Source organism: Abrus precatorius, unplaced genomic scaffold, assembly GCF_003935025.1.
Source record: "Abrus precatorius isolate BTA unplaced genomic scaffold, Abrus_2018 Scaffold5, whole genome shotgun sequence".
NCBI lineage: Eukaryota > Viridiplantae > Streptophyta > Magnoliopsida > Fabales > Fabaceae > Abrus > Abrus precatorius.
Window position 1 is genome coordinate 13,921,036 of NW_020874395.1, and position 16,721 is coordinate 13,937,756.

Below are 16,721 nucleotides of genomic sequence, written 5' to 3' on the forward strand. Positions count from 1 at the left end.
TTAATTTTTATTGCACAAATCACAGTGAAACTCTAATTAGTTGTAAAATAAATTTGCTAAAGAATCGCACATAAGATTGCTTTCATTAGTTTATTGGGTGTTGGCATGTGCACTACGGCATCATAACATATAAAAGCATTTCTTTTACATTTTACCTTTTCTATATTTTTGACTTGATAATGATTCTTTGGTTTGGCTTTGGGAAAGCAACAAATGAAATGAACCGAACCTAATGCTTGATGTCGTTACTTTGTGTCAGAGGTAGACAAGTCTATTTGACATGCTTGCAATTGTTGGAAGACCTCGTGACACTATCTTACGTATATTGCCAGAAGTTATATTTAATTTGGCGTTGAACCAAATAAATATTTAATTTGGTAAATGCTAATAATTTTTTTTAAGATATTAGTTAAAAAATTTAAATATAATATACACTTTTTTATTATTCTTATATACCTCAATATAAATTTTAATAAAAAATAGTTTAAATTTTTTAACCAATACACAAGTTCATTTATGTACATATTTTATGTCGGACATTGATCGCACTTGGTCTAATGAAACATTCAACCCCTTCTTTTTTAAATGTTATGTTTATTATTTTAATGAAATAAATTGATGATTTGAACGGTTATAATGTTATTAATACTATTTACTATACTCTTATATCTTTAATGCAATAAATATTTTTTTAAAATAGAATTTTAATATTTTTGTATACTTAAACTCAGTCTTAAAGATTAAAATTTTTAAATTGATATAAAATTTAACATAAAAATATTTGCCTTTATTTTTATTGTTCATTTTGGTTAGTGAATTTAATTGGCTAATTTTACATGGGAGGAAAAGTTCACGTGCAAGTGCATGTATACATATCTTTCACAATTTTATTATTATAAAAAAAATGGTCAAGAATACCTGCCGGACGAATTCATGTTTGCATCAAATAGAATAATGAATGTACCAAAAAAATAAAAAAGAATAATGGATGCACCAAAATTATAAAGGACCAGTCAACGAATCTCTTAGAGGTCTTTACTTAAAAATTTAAAGTATATTTAAAATAATGAAAAAATATTTTATCCTTGTTAGAATATGTTAACTTAAACATAAAATAAAATTTAAAATCTTTAATGATAGTTGCACAAACTTAGAAATATCCCACACAATTCATATAAATATATTTTTCAATGCGATGTGATGTGAGTTTTAACAAATTTTATATATATGTGTCAAAGCGTATTTTAATAATATGAGTTCTATTGCATTTATTTCGGTTAAAATATAACTCTCTACTCTATTAAATTTTTAAAAAAATTGTAAATTTCTTTAGGTAATTTAATTGATAGTAAAATTATAGGATAAGCTGGCTTAAAAATTAAAATATTAGCTAAAACGTTAAAAACTAACCAGAAGTTGAAAGGTAATTAGTTAATTGATTAAATTAAAAGTGTTAAAAAAACTGACTTGTTAGTGCAAAGTGATATATTTAATTACTTAATTATAACTTAAAACTTCTAAACTATATACATTTTTAAATAATTATCACTGATTTATGTTATATTTTAATAATTAATTTTAAAAATTATTTGATAATTTTATTTAATCCTCTTCAGAAGCACAAGAATCTATTGCTTTCGAAAGCTTAAAAAATTATAGCAATTTTGTAATATACTTTTTACGAAAACTCTAAAAATTGTTGTTAGGAGAGCATGATTATTTATATTATATTAATGGAAAGAAAATAAGTAACTTGCTGCTCACAACTCACAACACAAGCTAGTGAATATGCAATATTTTGTAGCTATATCCATACATATTATGGTTAATATATATTACAGTAAAATCTTGATCTTTGAAGTTTTATTGGATTGTGAAGTGTCAGCACGACTAAGACGTTTCTTCCTGTATTTCCATGCAACCTGGATGCTCGTTGCTGCAAAGCATCTCCAGTAAGGTGATTCATACCTAAGATAATGGAGAAAGAAAAATGCTGTCACTTAAGAATTTGAAAACAAAGACAGGCCTAGGAACATGGATTAACAAAAGGTAGTGAATACCCATTCGAGCATGTATTCATATTAGTTCATAGAATATATAAATTATTTTTCCTAATATGTATCTAATGACCCGTAATAAGAATTTATATATAAGAACTTTTTATTAAAAGATATACAAAATGACAGATCCAATACATTAATAACATTAAATATCATATTATTTTAAATAAAAAATATAAAACTCTTATTATGTGGCATTGGGCGCACGAAAAAAAAATAGATAATATAAATTATGGAACCAAAACAATGTTTTAAGGGCATCAAATATTACTTCTTTTTTCATATCGAAACCTAATTTGATTGATAAAAGAAATTTTGGATCTCCAGTTATTGTTACGTAATAGTATATGGCCCTATCATGGTTTTGGGTAAGTTTGAAATCATGTTAGCTTGAGTATTTTCAATGTTTTGAAAAGGGATTTCATGATAAATAAATATTTCTAAAATTTTGATTTTTGAACTAAGTTTAATAGTGTGGTAATCCATGTAATTAACTTCATCTTATAAGATAAAACTTTGTTGTTATTGATTATTTTCAATGTTTTCTTCTTGCTTTCCAGTAATTCATGTAAAGACACACACTCCAAACTTAAACTTATTTTTTGCAAATTAATTTTTTCCAATTCTTGATTTGAATGATAAAAGGGCATGTTTTCTACCTTTATAAAAAGACTAATTATCACTTAACACAAACCCATATGTAATAGTGTAAGAAAATACTTGGCAAAAAATTATTAGGAAGAATCAGAAAGCCAGACATGAAATAAGAAAAGGGGATAACCTTATGGCTCCATGAACACGAGGACTCCGTAAGAATCTTGCAAAAAGTCTTGTAACTTCTTCAAGGTCTTCTGCTCTAAGGGAAAATGCTTCCACATTTGTTAAGCAACATACTGTTCGGTTACTAACCAGCCCTTGTCTTGGAATCCTTGCTTTTCCACAACCTGCAAGGGAAACTATGTTGATGTTGTTGAATTTTGCAAGCCCAGCATACCACTACATTAAACTATGAAACAGGCACTTATTCTAGCTAAAAAGTATCCTAAGCGAATTGATTAAGGAGTGTTGAACATGTCTTAATAAATGCTTCAAATTACCTGATAAAACAAGTATTATATGATTATTATATTTACAACATAATATATGCTTTAATCTTCAATGAAAACTTTCTACTTTTATTTCCTTAACCAGTACTTGTTACTATGTTAACATGTGCTCTTAGAAATGAAACGTACCTTTGTTTCCTAAAGGATGCTCAAGGCACCTTGTGAGAAGTTCTTCCCCACAAACACTCCCTTCAGATAGGGGAGCACTAATTCCATCTTCGCCAATGCTCTCCAATTTTCCGCGCACAATAAAAACCATCTTTTCTACCAGACCACCATCATAAAAAATTTTGCTTCCTTTGATATATGTTTTTTGCCTTAGCCTCTCACAGATGGCATCCAAGATAGGCTCATCCAACAAGGCGAAAATTCGAACCTGCAGCGTATAAATGACAATATGATGCAATGTAAATAACAGAATTACTCAAAGAAGTAAACATGCAAACGAGTGAATTGATGCCAGAGATACTATATTACTCACTTTCTTAACAAATGTAAAGCGATGACGTCTAATGTCCCTCTGGAGGTCTTCTGGCAAATTCTCCAAGAGCATTTCTTCATTCACCCCTCTTGTTGCAGCCCAGTTATAACGTTCAGCCTGTCTCACTCTCCTACATCACAGGCCAATCATATGAGTGAACTGGAATCTCTCTATCATTTTATATCAGGCACACATTCATATGATTACAATGCCTGTATTAAAGTTATAGCCGGCAAAATTGGCTACCCAGCCCATTTGGATCAACCAGTTGCAAATGGGAGACTCTAGCATTCCGGGCCAAAAAGGTGAAATCTAATTCAGGTTTGAAAAAATTATGTCCAAAATGGATGAAGTCAGATTTATGCAGCCTGCATTGGGCTTAATCAAATAGGACTAAAAAGGCCTGAGCTCAATTTAGACTCAAAATTTAAAGCTCAAGCCCTACATTTTATTAGGCGGGTTTGGGCCAGTCCGGTTGAGCAGACTTGTTTTTTAGCATATGCTCCAGAAGACATGCAATAGCTTCCTATATTATAGTAATAATCAGTAGCTTCCCACATTGGCAGAGCTAGGATATTGATTCAAAGGAAGGAACTAGCTTGCATAAAAATAATCATGTAAAAGTTAATTGAAGTAATGTATACAAATAAATGAAGTATATTGGCACTGACCCCCCTAATTGTAGGCTTGGTTGTGGTTGTACCTGTATTAGCTGCAATTTTGTCCTATACAGTTGAACTATGGGTCGTAAGTAACCTCTTTTTCAGATATAAACAACCTCTCTCACGCTTATACGTCCCTCAATATCCTCTAACTTCCTAGAGATTGCATATGCATTTTAGCAATCAAACATGCATACAACTTGAAGCATTGTTAGGCAGACATAAAAAAAACAAGGGCTTAAGAAATTTCAAATTATTCAGACAAAAGAAAATACAAACTATCATTAGTTTCTCAGTAAAAGGGTGTTTAAGTTGCTAGTGGTTGCTGACTTGAGTGAATCTATTTTGACCAGTAAAAGAGTAATATTTTCAATTTAAACAATAAATTGCTCACAGTTAATATATACATGATCAAGAAATGGCATTTTGGAAAGGGGTAGAGGGTTAACGAGTGGGGAATATAATCAATTTAACAATAAATACTATTGAGAGCAACACGAGTCTGACCAAAATGAGGAAAACGGGTACCTTCTCAGATCTTCTGGTAAGCGTCGATGGCTCATCCATTGCTCAACATCGCGTTGTCTAAGTGACATTTCTAGCCTCCTTGAAGAGAAAGTAAGAAAATGAAATATATATCAAACATTTTATTAACTATATTATCACAAGAGGCAAATTAATTAACCATAAATAGCCACAAAGATTACTATAAAAAACTACATATTAATTAGTACTTTAGCAGCTTTAGATAAAATTAGGCAGAGTAATTATCTGAACTCTTCCTTAAAGAAACCCTAAAACATCACTTAATTAAGAGAGGTGGAGTAAAGAGTACATTGTCCTCAAACAGCACTTGTTACTCATTATATTGTGTTCTAAACTTCTAGGTATGACATCATGAGGTATTGCACATATGCAACAAGACATTCTACCTGCGTCCAAGAGCCTGAAGAAAGTTCTGTATGTTTCCAATGAGAAGAGCAAACAGCAAGAGCCCTGATCCTATTATGACCATGGTAAAAACAACTTCCCCAACAAAATAGCTGGGGGTTAAATTGCTAGCCAGAGTACTAATTTGCTGGAAAAAAAATATCACGTAGGTATACCATTAGTAAAATTGTAATTATTTTGAAAAAAAATATATTGAATTTAAAAGCATATCATTTATACAGAAAATCGAAGTATCATGTTCTGAGGATAATTTCAAGATGGTTTTTCTAGATTAATGAATAATCATTTTGCAATTTCAAGCTCTAAAAAGTAAAAAGACTGAAGCATGCATGTTATCTTGCCTCACTCATGTGCCTCAAGTTTTTCACCCGAAGGCAAACTTTATGCCACCAAAGTGCTAATAAGAACACTCGTCTCAAATACACTGGTAACAGAACGAACTTGAAAATAGTAAACACAGTTACTATTGGAAAAAGAAGTTAATGATATACCTGGAATCCCCAGAATGATGAAAATACATATCTAGTGAACACATTATGATCTGTAGTAAGGTTGACAGCTTTCAGATAGATCCCATACTTAAAACCATCCTCAGTAAAACAAGCACTTGCATCAGAACTGTTCCTCCATTTAGACCCATTTGTGTAATTATGATATTCTTCAGTTGGTCCATGCCCACAATCAATGAATTTTGTGCATTCATCAAAGTATGTTCTCCTGCAAGCATCTCGTAGACAATGATTAACCCTCTGGGACAAGAAAAAGGGACAGCGATGAAATTAATAATTATGAACCTTTATTTGATGTAACCACCTAAACGAAATTCCCTCACTTTAATTGAATCTCTCATCATCATTTCATTATCAGTTGGTAGTAAATAATTAGTGTGCGCCTGTGTGTACTGGATTTTGTTCATTTCATTAATAATGCACTTTGATTGACACAATTTACATTCCATGTTAACAATAATGCACAGTAACAAGGATATCAAAAGTATGCAACCATTTTTCTTTTCCAGTTCTCATGAGTTCAGCAAGAGATTAACCAAGAACTCTTTAAAACTTAATGCTGCTCATAAATTCACGTGTACTAATTTCCTTTTCAATTTATTCATAGGTGTATTACTTTAAAATAAAACAAAAAACTAGCAGGAAAATGATTGTCACTGAATAAGAAATTACATTTGTATAAATGAAAGGCCTTAACCTACCTGCAAACCAGAGAGGTACCACCATGACCCAACAGCATGGCCAGATAGCATAAAGGTAAAAAGATTTATAAAGAAGCTTGCCCATGGTGACTCAAATATGAATCTGGTTGGAGAAATAAGCATAGGAAGAAACCAACACAATCTGGGAATATACTGAACAAGGATAGCGACACGCAAAAAATTCTTTGCATAGTTTGCTCCTGATGACCCCAAGTGTTTTGGTAGGAGAAACAATATTAATATCTGCAAATATTTCACTGAATTAAACCATGACAAAGTGTTTAACATGTATATACATTCCCCAAATATTCTTCCATATTAAAAGAAATGGCATATCCTTTTCTTCCTCTTATCCCATCTATTTATTCTTAGGTGCACGTTCATGTACACAAATAAATATTATTCCTAAGGTTGCCACACCAGAGAGAACAATAAATATACCATCTGAACTTCAAACATGATAATGTAGAAATTAGAATCAACTTAGAAAGAAATAGACATAACAAGGCAGGTAGTATTAGAAAGTTTTAAGAACAAAACTTAGGTACAATACTAAAGGTATTTTTAATATTATTCTCTAATTAAAGTTAGAGATTCACATTAGTAATACGTGCCAATCTTTAATGCTAACCTTTATTGTGTGGATTATTAAGATGAAACTCCAATTTTAATTGAAAAATAGCCCGAAAAGTACACACGGTTCTGCACCTAAATTTTGTCCAATTTTTAATAATTACTCAGACATAAAATGAAAAGTAATAATGATACAGATTAAATTAATCTAAGAGTCCCTTAATTATTAGGGGACTTTGAAATAGGTCCCTACACTTTAAAAGTTTGTAATTAGATCCTTCTAAACTTATAAATCATTTTTAGATCAGGTTTCTTTCAGCTTTTATTCAAGAAAATTTTCTTCTATTTTAGAAAAAAAAAATTCAAGAATTTTTAGTATGTTTGGTTAAGTTTTCAAAAAAGATCACTTTTTTTATTAATTTTGAGTTGTTGTTTTTAATAGCTTTAAAAAAAATGAAATTATAACTATCTTTTTAAAACGAAAGTGATTTTTATAATTTTAAACAAACAAAATACAACTACTTATTATAAGATCTCTAAGACATAAATCACTTTTTGATATATTTTTGCAATCACTTTTTCAAAAAGCTTAAATAAGTTGTCCCTTAATTGGATTCCTAGTTAAGGTTCCATTAGGATTTTGTTAAGTATAGGAACCTAATTGAAAATTTTTCAATAGTTTACTCTAGCATCTTGCTCCCTAAATTATTTCAAAATTTTCAATTAAGTTCTTGTACTTGGAGGAATCCTAGTCAATAACCTAATTAAAAATTATTCATTACTTTAAGGACCAAATTACAAATTTTAAAAGTATAAGAACCTATTTATAAATCCCTAAATAGTTCAAGTATGATTCATTATATATAGACAAATCAAACACCCTTAAGTCCATTAAAGAAGAAAATTATAATCAAAATAACTACTATCCTAAATAAAACAGGGAAAAGGCCGGGATTAAATTATGTCAAGAAGAAAAAATCCATCCAAATGTCTACTACATCAAATGTAAATTACTAAAATATCAAAGTTATTAGTCTCATTGATATGGCTAACTTTAGGGGTAGGGATCTCTATGTTTTCCTTATATGTCAAATATAAATAGGCAACTGAAAATATTTTAGTGATAGGATATAAAACCAGACAAATTCCATTTCTTTGTATTGCAAATCAAAAAATTCACATTAGATGTATGATACACAGCAAAGTTAAAATAAGCAAGAAAGAAAGGGAGATGGAAAGAGATTTACCTGAGGAAGTGGAAGTACAACAAATAAGTCAACAATAAAAGACGTTTGTAGGTAGTGAAAAGCTATTTTTTTTAGGATCATCGACTAACTCCCCTGCACCAACCACCATAGACTCGGGAGCCACATAAGCCAACCTAAACTGTAAAGAATAAACTTGAAAGAATTAATTGTGCTGTGCTTCATCAAAGAAGAGTACCAACCTAGACTTGTGAACAAATAAAACTAGATTTAAGATTCAAAACAATCACTCTTCTCTATTCCATACCATTAATAGGCACACTATGGTCTCAAACTCCACATTTATTCACTAATCACAATCGTGACTGTACACAAAACTTCCATGGAAAAAAAAATGGCACAAAATGGACACGAAAGTTTTTAATCAATGGAAAAATTTTATTATACTCCCCAAGTCTGTAATCTGATGATTTTCAAATAGACAGATTGTACATCTGATGCAAAAAAGAAAATGAAAATCATGATTCTGAGGTTGTTCTAAGGATTATTCAGCAGATTATATTATCCTCTTAAACAAAACAAAAATGGAAACTTATAGAAGAAACAGCTTAAATATTTGTCTCAAAGTAACATAATTAAATCTCAAGATTAATATACGAATAATAGTTACAAAATTAAAACCACTTGAAATTTCTTAAAAGTTACCTGAAGAATAATGTTTAGGAAGTGTATGAAATCATTTATGCTTCTAAGTACAACAAGTAGAGTTTATGACCATACATTTTTGTTCCTACATACAAGGGGCCAAGAGCAAAACTTAGATTACATTTGCAAATAAACTACACAGAGAATTGAAGATAAGTTAATCAGTGACAACATCAATCATAGTGACTGTACTTGAATTATTGATGCCTATAAACCAGTGAGAAGAACACCAATAAACTCACTTCCTTTTAGGGAAAAGCCAATTTAGGTCAGTGAGAAAATAAAAGAGAATCCACAATTTTGTTTGCCAATATTGGAAAAGATATAAGCTCTGTTATTAAAAATCCATTTACTTTAAAGACCAAGGTTCAGTCCAAGCTTGGTATCAACAGGCAGTTCATTGATGAATGTTTCATAACATGTCAAAGGTTAAAGTATCCTCGTTTCTCATAGTGATTATAAATATAGATTGAAGCAGGGCATAACTTTTAGCATGAAAAACACAAACTCACATACTTACACACAATTACTAATATTTAGTGAGAGAAATAGATTCAAGTTCAACAGAAGCTATAGATATGATTGATACAAAATAAAGTGAGATGAAAATGTCATTTTTCTTTAAGGATGTCATGACAAACTGAAGTGCTTCTTGACTATCTTAAGGTATGAAGATTTCAATGTCATTGACATAATTATTTTCTGTGAATTGATTAGAGCTTGTATAAGTGAAACAGAGATTAGTAACTAGCTACAACTTGCAATAATTTGAATGAAAATAAAGGGGGAAAAAACATACCTTGTGCACAGAAAGCAAGAAGAAAAATAATGGATCCACAAAAATTGCTATTAAGCAACAAATTGCAAGGAATTTATTCCATTGTTGTACAAGTTTAGTATGAGGATTCATAACTCTAGGACCATGTGGAATCAAGAAAGCACAAAGTCTTATAGCCCAACCCTTGGCATCCCCATTAAGGGCATTGTGAAACTGAAAACATTCAAAATTGCACAAATTTGTTAAGTGACAAGAGCTAATATTGTCAAAGTGATTCATAAGATAAAATATCTACAAATGGAAAAAAATTAAAAGAATATTGCCTACAATGACACAATATAGGTTGCTAGAATTTTCAAGGGTAGACCGAAGTATTTTTATGGCAGAGTTGTGGTCTGGCCTTCAAGGATGCCCACAGTGCTCATGCCACATATAAGGGCTATTTTTGTAGACTTCGTTGTCTAATATGAAACTGGAAGACATTTCTGTCTTTATCTTTAATGTGCTTCCATATTTTTATTTAATCTTACATGACAACATTCAATCCTATTTTGAGTCCACCACCAGTAACAACTTCAAATTTTTGTTACACTTAATTAGTTGACAATGGAAAAATATTTTATGACAAAAGAAAAAACTTTATAACTAGAATTCTGGCATTTATTTTTTACACATATAACTATGGAAACCATTGACTGCTTGAAAATCACATGTGCGTATATTTCAAACAACGACCTATGCATTATGACAAAATCATCATATCAAATCATGTGATTTTTAATATAAAACTCTGTCAAAAACATACAAATATAGAATAAAATTCTTGAGCATGATTCATGCAAGAACTTAGTAACCTGGAAGCAAAAGGTGTAATCTAAGGCAACTTCAAAATATAGTAGTCATCAACTTCTTAAGAAAAAATAATGGATATTTTATCCTAGGAAGAAAGATACCTTAGTATTGAATATACCCGAAGCTTTTGAATTCGTTTGTTGAGTAGCCTTGAAGTAAGTTGGGCAAATTGTACAATACGGATCGTTACACATTCCCAGTGGACCAGACCTAACTAAATGTTCATTCTTGCCAGCATAGTTCTTCTGCATATCATTTCCATTCATGCCACTGCATGAAAGAAACTTTTCTGTCCTACTTTCTGCTGTTCGATTCTCTGGTGCCACCCAGAAATGGTTTCCAGGTCTATGCGAAACATACAATGGACCACTCATCTGATTAGATGGATTTTTTCTCTGACTCCTTAGGGGACCAGTGTGGCCCATAATATTAGTAGCTCTTTCATATGGCTCCAACGGTATCATGGGAATAGAAACCGATACACTTCGTGTCCTGGATACAGGCCTCTGGAACTTAGAATCAACAGATTCATTGAATAGTTTCAAATGAGTATCTGAGAACATTGGCACCTCCTCTTTCTCAAAACCAGCCATGCCTTTTTGACAACCCTGCAAATGGACAAATTAACAAAACATTCATACCTACATTTCTATGTCAAAACAGTAATATCAACGTTAAAATTAATTCAATCTCTACTCAAAACAACGAATAAATAAAAGGAAACAAAACATACAAAGAAGCAAGAAAAGCATCCAAAGACCATATATAAGTGAATAGGCCAGATGAAACTTGATGCACTATAAGGATACAAGGAATCTCTTTCACCTATACTTATAGTCCATACAATTTTTAAGATTCAAATGACTGGAACTGTCGTTGAATTGATTGAAACTTTCTTGTTCATTATACAAAGAAATAAAATTGTGGTGAGTCAAAAAGAATATGAAAGAATATTTTAATGGTGTGTTCATTCTTGGTTCATTCTTGGTTCATTCTTCTTCAGTTGAGGCTTGTTTTCTTCCGATTAATTTCAGAAACTCCCCCCAATCATGTACTATCTCTTTTCCTCCTCTTCACAAAATTCCATCCATTCATCAAGATGAAAGAGTGAAAAACAAAAGCAAATGCAACTGCTTTTGTTGCAGCACCAATATAGGTAGGTTCAAGGGGTCCTCTATCTCATTACTTCCTGGGAAATGAAAATAAAAAGTAAAGTATGGACAACATAACAATACTTAAGCACAAGTTTATCCCCTACACCAACCAAGCTTATTGAATAAAGTTTGCAATATCTTTAAGAGAGTGTTATGTTTCAAGGAACAACACTGTTCATTCAGATTCATCTCGAACAATTTCAGTAAAAAGCATTAAAATGTTTGCATCATCAACATTACCCCATGAAGAAACCATGCATAATATAGCATGATTGACTAAAGCAAGCAAAAGGGTATAAACAAGTAAATGAAAAAAAAAATGAATTCCAAGAAAAGAAAAACAGGGAAACTGTGGAAAGACCTGTTTGAAGCTGACAATATATTCAAAACCTCTCACTAAGTGTTGACAGTGCTACAATGCAACAATTTGAAACCATACAAATGCATAAATTTTTGAAGAAACCTTAGGGTCATGGCAAAAAAGAAGAGGAGACTCTCACTGATATAAGGAAGGATTCAAAGGGTCAATGAGTGGGAAAGGAAAGGTTAATGTGGTGACTAAGTAAACTTTGAAGAAGTTGTGGTGTGAACAGAGGAAACAGAGCAACAAGTGAACAGTGTTAGCGGTGAGAAGCGTTGTGGGCCTTTCCCTTACACGTTCCTGCTTGTTTGCCCCTTTTAACAAGTTTCGCCCCTTTCCATACGACGTTATCTTTCAGATACTTTTTGGCACAAAATTTCATACAACGTTGTACGATAGAAAATGTTAATGTCAGCTAGCAGAATTAAAATTAAATAAATAAATAAATAATAATATCTTATTAAAAAATATTTATCTTACTTTAATAGCTTTAATATTATATATATATATATATATATATATTCTATTAATAAAATTATTAAAATTATCAATTTTTTCTTAATAATAATAGTTAATTTTAATTATTAAAAATTATTTATTAAAATAAAATGTTGATTATAATCAAAGTTAACATCATGGATAACATTAGATACTATAATATTTGTTTCCATTCTCATATTTTAAAAAATTATTCGTACTTAATTCTATATTTACTAAATAACAATTTTTATCTTCATTTTCATACCTATTAAATACTTAAATTCTCATATTCATACCTGTTTTACAGAAATTTTTTAACTAAAAATAATATTTTTTTATGAACTAATAAATTATAAATATCATTATAAAAATTTATTTTTGTCAAAACTTTAAATAATATATAAAATTACAAATAAAACTATTCATCTAAAGTCAAATCAAAATAAAAAATATCAAAATTATTTATTTGAACAAAATTATAATATATGAACAAAATTATTTATTTGAAACTATAATTTAACTATATGTATACTTATTATATATGTATTTGCATATATTTACTTTATATGTATTAATGCAAGTACATGGGTACGTATACCATACTATACCAATAAATTTTATAAGCATATACTTTACTTATGGATTTACTTTTTTTTTAAGTACTCGAGGAGCATAAAATTCATCTTTAAATATTATTAATATTGTTTTTTATTTTTAAAAATTTATTTAAAATGTTGTCTAAAAAAGACAAAATAATATCATAATTAATATTATTTTTAATAAAAATTTCATTTGGTATTTGCAATTATTGCCTATTCTAGTTATCAAAACCAAAATAGTGATTATCGAAAGAAAATATCAAATTTAATTGAAAAAAACGTCAATATTATATCTTATATGATATCTAAATTTTATCTCATATTGATATATAAATATAAAATAATATTTTTTAAACAACTTTGGGATAAAAAATAAAATATTTAATATATTAAAATATAAAATAGTTGGTATTTTTAATCTACCAATTGAGAAAATGTTACCTAAAAATATTATTATGCACTTCTGTCCATAATTTTTTAAAAATTATATTTTTATTCTTGAATAAATACCTTTATTAGAAAGTCTCTGCCACTCTAAAATATTTATTATCACATCTGATTTAAGAATTTTTATTTAAATATTGTTATTAATAATTTAACTAATCAATAAAAAATAATATTTTACATAAAAATTATTTTAAAAATGCGATAATAAACATTTTGAAGGTACACCTCCTTTTGTTAATAAGACTGTTTAATATAATAAATTAGTAATTTCAATAATACCTTATTAATTAAGAAGACACTTACATATATATATATATATATATATATATATATATATATCATTTCCTTATGAATAATGCAGTTCTGACTAGGGATGGCAATGGGTAGGGTATAGGTAGGGTACTACAGTACCCATCCCCATACCCGCGTTTTAAAAAAATACCCGTACCTGGCCACATACCCGCGTGGGTATGAACATTAATCTTCGTACCCGTACCCTCTGGGTACCTGCATACCCGTCTTGTACCCATTACCCGCGCTTGTTTGAGAAAAAAATATTTATAAAGAAAAATATGTTTATATAACTTCACATATGTAGCATAATAATACAAAAATTCAATATGTAGTTGCCGAACAAGGTACAAATATAGATAAAAAAATAAATATTCAAAGATTATAAATGTTAAATGTATCTTAATATAATAATTTTCTAAACTAAAATTCTTAGAAACAATAAGCAAAAACTAAACACACAAGTTATTTGTCAGTGATAATTCTATTTTGTGTGAGATTTGATTGTTGGTAATGTCAAAACGACAACGAAATAAATCTATACAATGGTTGTTCCTTCGTGTGGGATCACTTAGTAACCTCTTGTGATGACATTAACAACTAACTCTAATGAATAACATTTCATAGTTATTAAGTTTTAGTGAGACAGACATTGAGAATGAGAATAGAGTTAAAGTAGAGAAGTTCAATACTAATAACAAAAAGTTGATACATAAAATATTTTTTTTAATTTTTAAATTTGAAATTGTAAGAAAAATAATAGATTTAATTAAAATAATATAATATAATTAATATATATATATTAATACTAGTATTTTTTAATTTATATACTATACGAAAGTATTTTATCAAAAATATAAATTTTTAAAAAATTATTTTAGTGAATTAAATATTTATAATGTATATAAATTTAAAAAAAAGAATTTGAATAAAAGATAAATAGTTACAATAAAATTTTATAATAAAGAAATATACGTGTATATTAAAAAAATTATACTTTTTTATCTTAAAAAATTAACAAATAAAAATTAATAATAATTTTTTATATTTATATCTTTTCAAAAACTTCTTTGAATGTGAATAAATAGTAAGAATAATATTATTTAGATTCAATAAATTATAGTTGTGCTTGTAATACATATGTTACATAAAAAAATATTATTTTAAACTAAAATATAAAAATAAAATTTAAATATTATTAATAAATAATAAGTTTACGTAATAGTAGGTAATTGTAAAATTTATAAAATATTTATAATATATTTATTATTTATCATTCACTTTATGATTTAAACATCAATATGATTTTATTAACAAAAATATTTGTGTAAAAAATATTTTTTGTGTGTCATATATGAATAATATTTTAAAAAAATTCAATCTTATATTAACTATGTAATAATTAAATTGTGTTAGTCTAATTAAATGATATAAAATAGTAAATAAATTTTTCTTTTAAAAATATAAATCAAAATAAATTTTTTGGTTTACTTTATTATTAAATATATTTTTATATTAATCTTATATAACTTCACATAAGTAATATAATAATACAAAAATTCAATGCATAATTGTAGAATAAAGTTCAAGCATATATATATATATGCGGGTATGGGGCGAGGTGGGTACTTAGATACCCATACCCGCACTCATCCCCATTAAAATTTGCGAGTTTTTACCCGCACCCATACCCATACCCGTATAGCGGGTAAATACCCTACCCATTGTGGGTAAATTTTGCGGGTGCCCATCGGGTACTTTACCCATTGCCATCCCTAGTTCTGACCTTTGGCTATCATGTTTACATTTGAGAACAATAATTTTGCTCAACAAGTCAACGTGGCGTTCCCCAAGAAGAAACCAACCCTCAATTTCGTTCTTCAAGATAACCAATTATGATTCTTGGCTCTAACATTATTTTTTTATAATCTACATTAAATTTCTTCTTTTTTAAAGCATCTAAGTCAAGTTATAACTAAGATTAATTTGTTTAAAATTAAATTATGATCAATCAATAAATAAACAAGTAATGTTAGTTAAAATATATTTAAAATTTTATTAAAATAAAATTATTGTTTTCCAAAATAAAATAATTTAATCATGCAACGTTCACTTACACATACTTTTAAAAGATGTTAAATATACTATAAAAAAAAAGATGTTAAATATTCATTTATTCTTTCAATATTTTAAAAGGTAAATTACTTGTATCCTTTTATAATTTCACATTTTATTAAAGTATTTTTTTGTTGAAGTTAACCTTGAAGCGTTAAACATAAATGGAATATTTCTCAAAATCAATTTTAATTTTTTTTATTGAAATGTATGATTTTTATTATAAAATGTGAGGATTAATTTTTTAGATTAAATAAGATTTGGTCCCTCTTTTACCATTTTTAAAATCTTGTATCTCTAAAAAAATTACTTTTATCTAATTCTTCTAATAATAACTCATTAACTCTATGTCCATGTCATTATATTTTAAAAAATTGATATTTATTTTAAAAAATTAAAAATAAGAAAGCAAATAAAAAACACAAATTTTGAAAGATCAAACCTTTATTTAAGTCTAATTTTTTTTAACAATAAAACAAGCACAAGATCATTCCATGTAATTGAAATGTTTACGATTAAGACTCGTTTGCCAATAGTCTACACAAAAATCCAACGGTTACAATAGAATTTTCTCGCAAACCAAAGTGAGAAGGATGGAAGTGATAAATTCCTATTCCCACTAAAAGCGATTTTGATTGCTATAGAAACAGACACTTTCAAAACAAACAAATCCAAAATCATTTTCATCATA

The 16,721-nt window shown here is 28.5% G+C and overlaps 1 pseudogene; it reads right to left on the minus strand.

Annotated features, from left to right (window-relative positions):
* Nucleotides 1-1,835: 1,835 nt before the first annotated feature.
* On the minus strand, nucleotides 1,836-12,232 carry LOC113866736 (annotated as a pseudogene).
* Nucleotides 12,233-16,721: the final 4,489 nt, after the last annotated feature.